This window comes from Tupaia chinensis, unplaced genomic scaffold, assembly GCF_000334495.1.
Source record: "Tupaia chinensis unplaced genomic scaffold, TupChi_1.0 Scaffold149666_1, whole genome shotgun sequence".
In the NCBI taxonomy this organism is placed as follows: Eukaryota; Metazoa; Chordata; class Mammalia; order Scandentia; family Tupaiidae; genus Tupaia; species Tupaia belangeri.
In genome coordinates, this window is record NW_006209511.1 from 55,745 (window position 1) to 67,083 (window position 11,339).

The 11,339-nt window shown below is 38.1% G+C and overlaps 1 protein-coding gene across 6 annotated transcripts in view; it reads left to right on the forward strand.

Moving 5' to 3' along the window:
- KBTBD2 (kelch repeat and BTB domain containing 2) overlaps positions 1-11,339 on the forward strand; it is a 33,042-nt gene that overhangs the window by 1,206 nt on the left and 20,497 nt on the right. The window contains exon 1 of one of the 6 annotated variants that reach the window (XM_014585372.2): positions 22-188. The exons of 2 other annotated variants lie outside the window; for them this stretch is intronic. The gene's annotated coding sequence lies outside the window, so the exon portion shown is untranslated. 3 more of the 6 variants (XM_014585373.2, XM_014585375.2, XM_014585371.2) reach the window with 3 other exon arrangements.

Sequence of the window (11,339 nt, forward strand, 5' to 3'; positions counted from 1 at the left end):
AGCCGGGAAGGAAGAGGAGGCTGCGGCGCCAGCTTTCCTTAGCGGCGGGCGGAGGCGATACCTGAGGCCGTGGCGGAGGGCCACGCCCCCGCTCCCTCCCGAGGGGCCCTGTCTGTTCAGTGTCGCCGGCCGGGTCGGATCTTCGGATCCAGGGACGCGGGTGAGCAGGCGTCGCCAGCACCAGCCGGGTAGGGGAGCCCGCGGCGACCTGTGGAGGGACGGAGGAAGGAGGGCGGCAGTGGTGCGGGGACTCAGCCCTTTGTGGTGGGGCCCGCTACCGCGGCATCTTTCAAACCCAAAGCGCTTCCGCCGCGAGCGGGTGAGGGGCGCGGGCGCCTGGCGGTGCCCTTCGCACGGGCCTCAGCGCGGCCCCGGTGGAGAGGAGTGTTTCTGGCCGCGGCTTTGCGGCGCTTCGGCTTCCAGTTGTTTCACTTAACGTCTCGGGAAGCGTTGGCGATTTGCTAGGCCGAAGGAGAGCAATCCAGGTTTGTGTTATTCTGGTACACTTGAAGTAACCCAGAAAAGTCTAGTTTAACAGAGGGAAGTAGCGAATTTAAAAGGAAAGCAGGAACGACATTTTTCCACTGAATTCGTTAACTTCTTTGATCTCGTCCACCTGCCTCCTGAGAATTGAAAAACCACGGAGTTCTTACTCCGTGGTATTTTAAATTAATGTCTTTTCTTTTTTTAACTTAGGAACCAAAGGTTTATTTTCATAGGTATTTCGGAGAGAGAAATATTCCACGCCAGGTCTACAGATCTTTAAAATTGCTACTACCACAAAATTAGATCATTGAAAATATAAAAATTTTTCTACGGAGGGGGGCTGAATTTTGACTATTGTGGACATAAAATCACTTGGAATTATGAGTGGCAGTGTAGTTAAAGACTTTTTCCGACCTAAAGCAAATTGAAAAGTCAACCTAGTCCGTTTTCCAATCTTGGTGATACAGAATTTTGCTGTTTTTCCGTCACTTCTTTGTTGGTCTAGTGCTGTTACAATATCTAAATATTGAATGTGTTTAGGATGTATGGAAATTTCTAGAAACTTGAATGCAATCTTAAAAGCCAAACGATAACCTTAGGTTTTCCAGTGATTTTATGTAATTAGAAAATAGGTTTTTTCCTCCTTGCCCATGTCACTTAAAATAAGTGGGGACCAGAAAACAGATTGGTACTACTATCATAAAATATGAATGATAATTTCAAAGTCCTTTATTAACGGTCTTTTTCAATTTTGTAGAGTTTACATAGACCAACTAACATTTAAATAACTTGGAGTATTAGAAATGACAGATTGAGGGACCAGCAAATGAAGTAATGGTTACGTCGCTGAATTCCCACAGAGTGGACTGGGCCCTGGGCCCGGTGACTTAAAACTCACGTGGGGTGCATGCCCAAAATCCCAAGGGGAGATTGGAGGAGAAGGGATTCCAGTGTGGCCATCCACTTTCTGTCTGTCTCTGTCCTGAGGGCACTCATGTCCTATAGCAAAAATCTCTTTTTAAAAAGAAACAGATGTGTCAGGTTGACTTCGAGTAATTTTTCAAGTGTATGAAGGTTAATGTTCTTTTGTTAAAAATTAACAGTACCTAGATTGTTGTTTGTGCGAAGAAGGGAATATTATAGGCGATTTGGAGAAAATACAATCATCTAATGAGAAAGTCTTCCCTTTCTCTACTCCCATTCTCAAACCTCTGACATGTGGTAATTTGTCTTTCACAGGTACACAGGGGCTTTTACTAAGTTTTCCTCAGTTTACCTTTTCTTTTAAAAAGAAAATTTCAGAAGTCATAATCATTGTTAAGTAGCTATGCCCTTTATGACCTCGTATGTAAGTGTATGAATATCTGTGAAAAAATTTTGTCTACTGCTGCGATTGAAGAAAACAGCTATGTGGAAAGTGAAGTTCCAGGGAAAAAGTTTGGGGCAGTTTTACATTAGCCTGCCTTTCTCCAGCTTTCTTTAATAAATCACAGTGGAAAGCTGACCCAAATAAGGAAAAGTGATAGCCAACATAAAAGATGATATACTCCACCATTATTATACTGTAACAGGTGGGATCTCCTTTACGTTCTTGTTTAATTTTTTTAAAGAGAGAGAACTTATTAATTGTTGAGTAGTACAGAAGCTTATACTTGTGACCTGAATTTACTTAGTGTGTTGAATGTAATTAACCTGATGGAGCTATGTAGTCTTTTCAGTATGGTTAGAAAAAGAAAACACAGGGAAATGTACCTAACTTCTTTCTGAATAGAGCCCGGGAGAGGAGTGCTGGAACTTATCAAACTTGATCAATTCTTCAAAAGCCAAGGCGTTGGTTTTTTTAACTGATGCTTGTCACAGCTCTAGAAAAATCTGTCTTTATGGCAGTTTCCATTTGAAAGACCAGATAGTCTTTTCTAAAATTTGCAACTGCCAGGGTTGTTTTGATAACTGGAAAGCAAATTGTTTTCTGGCACCCATATTTTGTCCTCTCTTAAGGAGAAATCTCTCTCATTAACATGAAGAAAAGCTTGTTTTCAGACTAGAGCCTTCCTGGTTCTTAGTTTTTTTCTGCAAGTGACATTAAGCCTTCCTCATTGAGGTAGTTTCTTGTTTTGTACCATCAAAATATTCTCTAAAACTTTGAATGATTTTATTTTTTTTTTGAGAGATTTTCACTGTAGGGCGCGTGCGCTCGCCAGACAGACAGAGAGAGACATAGAGACAGAAAGCGAGAAATCACCCCTCAGGGGGGATGGTCATGCCGCAATCCCTTCTCCTCCATTCTCCTCCATTCTCCTCTCGGGATCTTGGGCACGCACGCACACGCGCCCGTTGTGAGTTTTAAGCCACCGGGTCCGGGACACGAACCGCGGTCGACTACGTGGGAGTCCAGCGACATAGCCATTACGCTAACTGCTGGTTCCCAAACTTTGAATGATTTTATCTAAAATACAGATTAGTCAGGATGAAAAGAGAACTGTTTGGAGACCTTGAAATTGGGATTTCAAGACATGGTATAGGTGTAGAGTTGGGGAGAAAAAAACCTCACCAATGAATGGTTTAATAAAAATAGTTGCAAACATTTATGTTGCAATGCTTTATGTGAGGCAACTTCCAAGTATGAAACTCACTAAATCCTTGAACAACTCATTGAGAAGAGTTGTTTTTATTCATATTTTACAGGAGAAAAAACAGACACAGACTGTAACTAACTTGAAAAGTTTACACAGTTAGCAAGTTGTAGAACTAGGTTTTCAGTCAAAGTAGTTTGGGTTCATGCTCTTAATTTTTTTTAAATATTCAACTTTAGAATGCCTTGGATTGTTTCCAACAAGTTTTCAGTCTTATTGACATTTGTAACATTAGAAGGTGTAGAACTAAGTTAATTACAACTTTGAACTACTTCCTACAGATGAATGACATATAGCTCACTGTCCTTCCTGAAAGGAGACCTTTCTACTACTACTATATAGTTCTATTTTATTTATTTCTGATAGGCAAGTTATGTACACATTCATAAGTTACAATATGATATTTTGATATATGTATACATTGTGCAATGGTTAAATCAAGGTAATTCTTTGCCTCACCTATTTTATGTGTGAGAATATTTAAAATCTTTTGTTGTAGCAGTTCTGAAATAATACAATACATTCTTATTAACTCTGGTCACTAATAGATCACTAAAACTTTGCTCCTAACTGACTTTTACCTAGTATGTATATAATTTCAGCTCTCAGCCTCCCCCCCATCCTTGATTCTTCCCTCATTTTTCATCCACAGATAAATTAATAGCTGATCAGTGTCATTTTCACAGTGATTTGTTTCTTTAATCCTCTAGATCTTGCCTAGCTAACATTAGAAAAGTTTGCATTATTTCTTTGTTTATATAGCTAATCATTGGAAGGTTAGTACAAATGATGAAGCTATGTGAATGTAAACTAAATTTCAGAGTAAATAAAATCAGAAACATACCTCCCCACCCCGCAAAAAAACCACACCTTTTGGTTTTGACTACTGTCAACCCCTGAAACCATTAAAAGTTTTTTAATATCAACATTTCATGCCTTTCTCTAATCTTTTTTTTTTTTTTTTTTTTTGGAGAGGTTTTTGCTAAAGGGCGCGTGCACTCGCCAGACAGACAGAGACATAGAGACAGAAAGCGAGAAATCACCCTCCGGGGGGATGGTCACACCGCAATCCCTTCTCCTCTCGGGATCTTGGGCACACACGCATTGGGAAGCGCCCCGCGTGAGTTTTAAACCACCAGGTCTGGGACGCAAACCGCGGTCGACTACGTTGGAGTCCAGCAACATAGCCATTACACTAACTGCTGGTTCCCTCTCTAATCTTTTTTTAATATCAGTATCGAGAATGTGTAACACAAATGTATTGCTACAGGTAATCTCTTTAATTATGAATATTACAGTAAGTATTTGCTTTGTACACATTTCTCTTTGCAGATAAACTTTTGGGCATATTTTGGCTCTTGCAGCCTGAGGACTTAACATACCTTTTTAATAATACTGTTATGTAGGAGAGTAAAGTAGGTAATTGAGAAAAATGCTTTAAGCTTTTGAAATACAAATTACTAGGTTGTGAAGAAAGTCATGTTTTTCTATGCAAAATGTGTCATGACTTTTTCAACAACTCAATATTTGTAAGTGTAATTTTTTTATCTTTATGGTTTTATAGTAAAATTGAAAAGACAGGTTAGCTCTAACAAAGATTTTCTTCATAGTCATATGGATTATTTAAGGGAAGAAAACCTGTTGAAATAATTAAAAAAAAAAAAAAAGCCAGAAAGAGAAAATGAAAAAGCATTTCTTGTGGGTAACAGTCACACTGCAGTCCCTTCACCATCTCACTTCTTTTGGTATTTTGGTCATGCACACACTTGTGCCTGGTATGGTTCTCAAGCTGCTGTGTCTGAGAATTGAATCACACAGTCAGCTATCGTGCTGGCCTGAAATAATTTCCTATAGGAGCTATTTGATATTTTTAAGAATTGTATTGTTACCTATACTGACTGCTTTAACCCTGATGCTCATTTAATGACTAAATACCTCTTTTGAAATACAAAATTCACAGAACATTAGAGATGTGGATGTCTTAGACTCCGCTGAATGTCTTTACACAGCATTGTCTTGCATCCTTTTTGTTCTTTTTGTTCTACAACAATGGAGACATTGTTGTAGTTAATAAAGTAGAAGGTGTTTGGAATCTATAGTAGCCTTTTCTAATGTTTTTATCCCAACAGATATTATTTTGGCAGAAATGGCCTATAAATAAAGTTTTATTGAAATAGTCATGTCTGGGGCCAGCCAATGGCTTAATGGTTAAGGCAGCTTATATTTCGTCTTTGTGTTGAAAAGAGAGTAATATACCTTTTGAAAGTTTATGTTTTAGAAAATAGGTCATTGAGGCCAGCAAGTGGTATAGTGGTGAGAGCACTGGACTCCCATATGACTGATCACAGTTCCAGTCCTGGACCTGGCAGTTCAAGAATCACACTGTGTCCGTGTGCATATGTGCCCAAAATCCCTAGAAGAGAATAGAGGAAAAGAAGTTTCACCCCTAGAAGGGTGATTTTTCAATTTCTCACTGTCTCTCTGGCAAGCACATGTGCCCTAAGCAAAAACTTTTTAAAAATTAGGTAATCATTGCATGTGTTAATAAAATTCAAAAGGTTTACATAGGTCTTCAATAAGTTTTCCCTTTCTCCTCTCCCCAGAGTGAACTATGTTAACATAGTCTATTAGATGCTTTTGCTCATTTTATTTGTAAAATTTTTCTTAAGATAAAACAGTTTCTTATACTCATGTCTTACCAAATATTTGGAAATTAAAGATCAAGATAGATTTCAAAAACAAATTTCTTCTACCCAGGTTGCTTCACTCATTTATGTGCCTCTTTAAGCTTTTTGAGTTCGTACAAAATAACTGCTTTTAAAACACTTTATTTTTAAAAGATAGCTACGGTTTGCATATACTCACTAGTAAGAGTAAATATACTTGGTTTTGGGGCTCAGCAGATGGCGTCATGGTTATGTCACTGGACTCCCGCATTGTCTACCACAGTTTGGGTCCTGGACCTGGCAGTTTAAACTCACACCACACGGGTACGTTTGTGTCCAAAATCCCTAGAAGAGAATGGAGAAAAGAATGGATTGCAGCATGGGCATCCCCCCCACGATGATGATTTTCTTGCTTTCTCTCTCTGTCCTTCTCGTGAGCACATGTGCCCTATAGCAATTCTTTCTTCTAAAAAAAAAAAAAAGAAAGAAAAAGAGTAAATGTACTTGGTGTTTTGGAGCTCTTAAGTAGTTGGCAAATCTCACATTTTAGTGTTTAATGCAATGATTGGCGCTTAATAAACACTCAGTAAATATTTGTTGAATTAAATTTAAATAGTCATAGCTATTACCTTGAATCTTTAACAGAAAATTGAGTGGGTTTCTTAATTACCTTAGTTTGAGGATGCTAGCTTTTACATAAAAAGCTTACACGAGTTCTGCAGCTCATTTCAGATATTATATATTAGGTCATCAGAAAAATGACATTTTTCTATACAAAAGTGAGTCATGACTTTCCAGTACACCAATAGAATAATAACACAAAGCAATGTAATAATGGAAAAGAGAAAATTTAGGACAGCAGGTGGTGTGGTTAAAGGATTCCCGCATGGCCGATTGCAGTTTGAGTACCTGATCTGCCAGCGAGCTTTCTTGCTTTTCTCTCTCTTTCTCTCTGTCTCTGGTCAAGTTAAAATAATTATACTAAATGGGATTTAAATCTTTGAAAAAAATTAACTTTGTAAATTATTCAATCCCTTGGTAATTAAAATAGTACAGACTTTGAAACGTTTCCAATTGTATATAGTTGTTGAATTAAAAATTTTAAAAAAAAATGGACTAATGGGGGGGGGGGCTTGTTGATTAAGGTGCAGGACTTCCATTGTGACTAACCATGGTTCAAGTTCCGAACTACGCGGGCCTGAAACTCATTCCAGGCAGTGTGTGCCCAAAATCCCAAGAGGAAAATGAAGGACAAAGAATTGTGGCATGGCTATCCCACCTGGGGGGTGATTTCTAGCTTTCTGTCTCTCTGGTGAGCACACATGCCCTGTAGCAAAAATCTCTCAAGAAAAATAAATTTGTTACAGGGTACATATACTTGCCAGAGAAACGCAAGAAGACGGAGGGATAAAATGAGAAAGCACCCCTCTGCAGCGATGGCAATGCCACAGTCCTTCTTTCATCTTTTTTTTTTTCAGAATGTTGAGCATACATACACATACATCTAGAGTGTTTTTCAAGTTGCTGAGGCCAGACTGGAACCCCACAGTTGACATGTGGGATTCAGCCACCTTAACCACCATACCACTTGACTGGTCCCAGAGAATATTTAAAATGTCAATTTCAAGTCTAACTTCAGGAGAGAAGAAATCTTAAAATGTTTGTTTTATAGGCATCTAAAGTGGTTGGTCATTCCTAAACTTTTCAACTTTTCACATTTTTTTTTCCCCCAGATTTTTACCATAGTGCACATGTGCTCACAGGGGAGGAGTAGAGGATCACCTCTCTCACCATCACCCAGGAGGATGACCTTGTTGCAATCCCTGCTCTTCCATTCTCCTATCAGGTTTTTGGGTGTGCATACAGGTGTGCCTAGTGTGTTTTTCACACTGCCACCTTAACTTCCATGGTTCTTGCTGTTCCTACTGTTTTTCACATTTTTAGCTAATACAGGGTGATCTCTGTTCCTCAAGAAGTGAGATGCTTAATTTTGTTTTGCTTTTAGGTTTTTGCCATAGAATGCATGCGCTCACTGGACAGAGACAAGGAAAGCAAGATATCCCTCCCCTCCCCAGCCTCCTACCCCTGGGGGGATGGCCATACCACAATTCCTTTTCCTCCATTCTCTTCTAGGGATCTGGACACATGTGCCATGCACTCAGTGTGATTTTCCAGCTGTCAGATCTGGCACAAGCTTTGGTAGGCCATGTGGGAATCCAGCACCTCAACCACCACACCACCTACTGGCCCCTTAATTTTATTTTTAATTGTACTAAATACAGATCAATTTATATTATTAAGTTTATTTATGTGCGATCTGAATGACTTTTTATTAGGTCGTTGGAAAAGTCACAAAGTATTTTTGCTAGAAAATTTAACAAAAGTTTTTATTTAGAATGTTTCTGCAGGAAGAAAATGTGCCCTGGATTACAAAAGAAGAGTAGGATGAGAAATAGGGTATACTGTACTAAAGCAGTGCTCACGATTATTATATAAGATGGGTTTACTGTGTAATGCTTTTAACAACAGACTTCACTTTTATTTATTTATCTTTTTTTAGGATGCAAAGTATTTTATTTTAAACCTCTAAAGTTTGAAAACAAAATGGTCTAGGCTAAATAATATTCAAAAGCTGAATGTGCTCATTTGGAGCTCAGTTTTTCTGCACAGATCAATCTCAGTGGGTAATAGCCCATTTTTTCTCCCTTGGTAAGGGTTTTAAAATATAAAACTGTTTTTTTCTAGTCTTAACCTGACAGTTTCATTCCAACGTCTCCTGGAAGGCGTAGACCATATACAAGAATCCATCTTCATCCTTGTCACTTTCGTATACTTCAGAGATGGGCTTGAACGTGCTATGTTCATCATCCTGTGTCCATACACTAGGAGGAAGGCTTGATTAATATTAATCTGTAGATGCCTTCTAATTATCTAGATGAGTTCACTCATGTTGACATGATTAGGTACCAGAAGGTGCAATGCTGCTTAAAGGTCTTCTCCATTGCTTGAAGGTCTTCTCTGACCACATGGTGCAGGAGCTGGGCCGAGATGGCCGGGTGGAGAGTCCTGATGGCTCCCAGAATAACAGCAGCTTCGACTCCAGACTTCACTGTTTTAATACAGTCTTATGCATATATGATATTTCAGTAAGAAAAATTAAATCTTGCAAAATCCAGACATAACAAAAGTGAATCCCAATTTTTTTTTTTTTGCAAAAAATCAGGCATAATTATAAAGTTAATGAAATGACTAAAGTGAGCCTTTATAGTTGGCCAGCGAAAAAGTGTAAGGTCTAGCAGTGTGATCCAAATCTATCTTGATTCTAGCCACTAGTTGTTGTCTTTTGGTTTAGGCATATGTAGGGACAATCTTGGGCCCTCCAGTTAGAATTAGGACTTCGAGTTTATCCATACGTACATTTCTAACTTTTAGAAGTAAAGTTGATAGCAGCCTTTACCGTGCAAAATACTGTCTTCTGTAATACCTTAACTTGCAGTTTTGAGATTTGAACAGCTCTGAAAAATATCAAGATTTAAAAAGAAAATAAATAATGGGACCAGCAGGTGGCGTGGTGGTTAAGGATGCCAGACTCCCACATAGCTGAGTGCAGTTCAAGTCCCAGGCCCCCTCCCCTCCCCACCCTCTTCCTTTCTGGTCAGACTTAAATAGAGTTAAACAAAATTGTTTTTAAAAAGGAAACTTTTAAAAAATTAATTTAAAATTTAAAAAAAAATCTCTTTGCAAGCAATCCTGATCTGAAGTAACATGAGGCTGTATGTAATGGTTATTATTCACATTATTCATATTTCCCTCAACAAAGACAATATGTTCAATTATGGAATGTTGCCCAGACCCTTTGAGAGGATTTTGTGACATATGATCAAAGTGTTAATATGACCTCTGTAAAATCTGAAAAATTCTAAATTGCAGAACATATTTCATCCCAAGCATTTTAAATAAGATATAATTGGTATATATTGACCAACTCCCCTGTGAAAAAATACTCATTTTCCTGTACCCTCAGTAAAATTTGGTGAATCATTAATATGTGAAAATAGCCAGGGGTTTTAGATATTATTAACCTTAGAATTTGTAGTAGCAAAACTTAGATTTATAGTATAACTATTCAGTTCTGGAAGAGCCAAAGTCTTACTCTGCCTCTGCACCTGCTTTAGTTACTTCCATAGCTAGCTTGACTGGAAATTTGACAGTCAATATCAAGTTAGCAGTTGGCATAATGGTATAGGCAGGAAGTACATTGTGATTTCTTTAACATATGTGTTGTTTTGTAAGAAAAATATTAGTTTTGATGATATGTCAAAATCACTTAATTTTTTTTTAAAGAGGTTTTTGCTCTAGGACGCGTGCGCTCACCAGAAAGAAAGAGACAGAGAGATAGAAAGCAAGAAATCACCCCCCAGGGGGGATGGCCATGCCACAATCCCTTCTCCACTCTCCTCGGGATCTTGGGCATGCACGCACACGTGCCCGGCATGAGTTTAAGCCACTGGGTCCAGGATTTGAACCGCGGTCGGCTACATGGGAGTCCAGAGACATAGCCATTTCGTTAACTGCTGGTCCTGTACATCACTTGAGATTCTTATGGGAACTAAGGATCATCTAATAAAAAAAGGTGGCATTATATTAACAGTAGCATTCTATTCGGGTGTTCTCTCTTCTTGATTGGTAATTCCTTTGGTATATGCTGTAAATACTGACTTCTAAATAACATATTTAAAGTTAAACTGTAATACAGCTGTTTTTTGGATTAATGCAGTATGGCCAACACTTAGGGATTTTTGTTGTTTTTATTTTTTCTCTTGAGTTGTTTATTACTTGTTCAAAGATTATTTGTTAAAGTAAGCCAGTCTTCCTAATTTGGAATGCCATGTTTATCATATCTATCTTCTTAGGTTTACTAAGGTTTATTGTAGGTTTTTAAAATAGTAACATATTTGATAAGAATCTTGAAAAAACTTGCCTTTTCTCCCCTTCAAATATCTTGGTAATTTTTTACATTCTTCTAGAGACATCTCCTGCAAATAGGGTGTGCATTGCATTTGTTCGTATTGAACTTATATATTTAGAGAACATTCATATTTTATAATATGGAGTTTTCTATATAGGAGCTTGTATCCATTTAATTATTCCTTTTTCTTTTTCTTTTTTTTTTTAATTTCCTATTAAGAAAACCAGTTTTAACTTAAATCAAAGAAATACCAAGGAACTTTGCTTAAAGCCAGGAAACAGGTTGGGATTCTGTTCAAATGGTAGGTGCATGAACCTATCAGTCTTGTGTACTTTTATCTTCTGTTCTGGTTCAATTTTCCTGATTAAATTCTGGGATATAATATTCAACACCAGACTTGTCCCTATGATTAAGTTGGCCACTTTCTTACTTTTCGAACTCTTATTTCTGTGTGTCTGAATTTAATTTTCCTGACATAGCACACCATTGAGAACTTCTTAGAGATCTGGTCTGGTGCTGGTAAATTCTTTCAGGTTTTGTTTATCTGAGAATGTTCTTGTCTTTTCTTCCCACCTGAAAAATAAC